The following is a 3,853-nucleotide window of genomic DNA, read 5'->3' as shown; positions in this document are numbered from 1 at the left end:
GGCCTGTCCAGGGTCCTGTCTTATACTGGCGGCCTGTCCAGGGTGTCTCCCCGCCTGCCACCCAATGACTGCTGGAATAGGATCCAGCATCCCTGTGACCCTGAGTAGGATAAGCGGTTTGGATAATGGATGGATGGATATTGTAAATGACTGCTAGTTCATTTATTCATGGTCTGTCGCTGGGGTCATAACAGAACTGTGTGCCCAGGAACATGTATAGTTAAATTAGTCTTTCACGCGCCAGATTTCAGCTGCACAAAACCTCCGTGTTACATATATATCAGCATAATATATTGTCAAAGGCTGTAAAATGTGTTCATGAAGTGTTATTGAAAGTTATTGTGTTTTGTTTTTATTACTGTAGCGCAAATTGAGCAGCACTGAAGCATTTACTATTTTTTATATGCACGTGTTTGTTATTTGGAATGGCTTAATACCGCATTTAATGTGTAGTGTATAAGTAAGCAAATGGAACATTACACTGTAAAATCGTTGGATATGCTCACAACTGTGTTTACAATTTTATTAAGCGAAACACTTAATGAACAGCAATTTTGTGCTTATTTTGTAGTTTTCATGGCGCTTGAAATGATGATAAGTATCCCGATGAACGAAGAATAAAATATTGCGTCCATTAGAAACTCTCTGCTGTGATTTTTATGCCAAGGGCCGCTACAGATACTATTGCTTTAACAATATAAATGGTGTTTCAGTGGCATTGTACTTTACAAACTTGTGTCCAAGGAAGCTCAAAAGATCCACAGTTGTTCAGCTAATAAAAAATAATAGAATGCAATAGTCTCAGAGGGTTTCACAATCACAATTGAATCCTGTGACAAGTCCTTCATACAGACAACTGTAGTTTTGGGGTGTTGCCATGGTGACCGACTAGGCTCAGATGAATATCTGCAAATGGTGTATGTGTGTTTATGTGTGTGTGTATGTGCGTGTGTTTGTGTATGGTGTATACAAAATGTTTTTGTGCATGTGTATGGGGAACAGCTGCAAAAGTGCAGGGGTTACAGTAGAAGCATCCCTGCTTTCCCATCTAGTGACACCCACACCAACACATCACCACACTACCCCTGCAAATAATGCACAGCTAATTGCTTCTAGTTACCATCTGAGCCTGACATAATGGAACTCGACTGTTTCAAAACACTCAGATCCTATGTAAAATCAAATCAAATCAACAGCGTTTTATATGCTTTGGTTTTTAAACAAATGTTTGGTGATGATACTCCTGCAGTATCGACAAGTCCAATATCTAGTACACATAACCTTGTGCTATCATCTCCCAACATGAACAATATTTATTACAAGAGGAGACTAAAAAAGTGATCTTGCCAAATTATTTGGAAGTGAGAAATCCCCGCACACCTCAGACCCTTGGGGAGAGCACTATGAATTCAGCCTTGTCTGGCTGTGAAAAAAAGTGATTATGGACGCGGGAATGAGAAAAAGATTAAAGTAGTGGCAGAGGAGTATTTGAAGTGCAAACACAATGCTCCCCTGGTGTGAAATGACTCGGGGCAATGTTGTTGTTGATGAAACAGCTCATTTCTCTTCAGGGGGCAAAAAATAGGGGCAATGTCCCCTGAGAGAAGATATTTACTCGGGACAATGGCAGACCAAAAAAAAAAAAGCCCTCTATTTGCTGTTCCCCATAGATAACTATGTGAGAAATGGCTATGTTTGGTTCTGTTCAGGAGTGTGTGTGTGTTTGTGTGTGTGTGTGTTGGGGGGGTTTCATAATAGATCATCAGTCTTGCAAGGTCCATTTTCACATACATGAATGTGAAAATATGTGCCGGTTTGCTGGCACATATTTTCTTCAAGAATTTCACATAGAAAATGTCGGTTAACAGCGGTTAATTGAACAAAATGAATAATTCAACGAATTAATCAATCAATTGGTCAGTCAGCAAAAATTAATCACTGTCATAGCCTCAGGATCAGTGGTGCCCTTTTTACTTAATTACACTTCTCGAAATTATATTCAACCCTATTTCATGTCAGTGTTATGTGTCAGCCAGACCAATGAGTGCTGTTGTCACATAGTAAGGATGGCGTCTTGACGAAAATTGTGGTATAGAAGGATTTATCTTTTGGATGGTTTGGCTTTGTTATAGTTTGAAGTGCAGTCTTAATATTTTTGAGTAAGGTGAACCAGCAGAAAATGACCAAATGTTTATATTCATCAATATTCTTTCACTCTCAACCCCCTCCTTGTGTTTGTGTGTGTGGTATGTGGCTGACTCATATACCGTAATTATGCTAGCTGGGGAAATTCCACTCGATTTTCCTCAAAGAAAGATGCTATTGTTAATACTAGGTGAATGCTTGTGTATTTAACCTAACCATTAGCCTATATTTACTTTCTTATTTTGGTACAAAGAAAATATCTTTAAGACTACATTTAAAAAAATTTGTTTTAAATGAAAACCAATTTGCAGAAGAAAAGAAACAACGGGTAACATTTATAGAATAATAATTGTCTCACTCTTCATATACACCAATACTAACATAATTAAAGCAGCAGTAGACAACTTTTTTGCTTTAACTTATTTTGAAGTAAATGTTGATCGCACAGTGAAATGGCTATAGAATAATAACACCAACGGCATTTAGATTGGTTCCCTATAGTCCTCACTTTGACTCTGCAATTCTGTCTTCCACTGGATACGATCTTGTGGGAAAATTAAGGTCCAATTTATGGCAGAAAGGAAGTGCATCAGGGGTGGAAATTAACTTTTTTGTCCCCCTGCCACTGTGGCTGGTGGATTCCAAAATCTACCAGCCACTCAATTTTTTTACCAGCCACTTTCTTGTTTTAACCGGCAGTGTGTAACTGCATGTGAAAAATAATAAAACAAGATCTACAATATTCAAGCAATAGGCTATTTTAAATATTTAAACTCTTAAAACACTATTTTCAAAATCTAGTTTACTCTTCTATGGTTTTCAAAATTGTGTACACTACCTTTAAAACATTTAACATATTTGTCAAAAAATAACCAGTGTATCAGTGCCACCAAAATTCCCTTTATTATTACATAAACCAAGACTGTAACAAGTAGAGGGAATTGTGTCAGTACGGGTCTTCATTCAACACTTTTAACGTTAGTAAATGACGATTTACTTGCTAACTACACGTAACGTTAGCTAGCTAATGACATTACATGACAGCTATATTCTGACCTTAATTCAACACTTAATCTACCGTTTTAAAAAATTACGATTTACTTGCATTGCCACACGTAATCTGTAAACGGCCTTCCTTTTCTCGCGATTGCGCGGGCATTTCTAAACGGTAGGCTCATCTTCTCCAACTGGGACGTGTTCATGGCAGCGGTATCCTGTGGGGTGGATTTTCCCTGTACTATCTTTATTACATGGATGTGGCATTTGGATGATTAATTGTCTTTTATGGCTTCCAATTTTAGGTTTTTAGTCCCAATAATGAAACTGTTAGCTTTCTTGTTGGCATCCGAAGCGTGTTGATGACATACTGAACAGAACATTGTCTGGCTTGTCTCCTCGTAAAATAACCAATCACGGGACTCTCTGTCTCCGTTGTCAGTTATTCTCCACTTCTCATTAAAAAAACGTTTTCGTTTCGTCTTCGCCTCTTTAACCTGTCTCCTCCTGGGATGTTTTCTCTGCAGACCTCTTAACCCCTGCGATGTAACGCCACATTGGGTTTTCTGGCTCTCTCCTCGTCCTCGAAAGTGTCTGTGTGAATTAGCAGACTCGCAAGACAAGCGTCCCTATGCTCTGCCTCTGATTGGCTAACCAACGATGGCAACAAGTACTAGCCAATCAGAGGCAGAGTAGGGCGGGTCATAGGGGG

This window comes from Lampris incognitus, chromosome 13 (genome assembly GCF_029633865.1).
Source record: "Lampris incognitus isolate fLamInc1 chromosome 13, fLamInc1.hap2, whole genome shotgun sequence".
Lineage (NCBI taxonomy): Eukaryota > Metazoa > Chordata > Actinopteri > Lampriformes > Lampridae > Lampris > Lampris incognitus.
Note: the sequence above shows the minus strand (reverse complement) of the source record.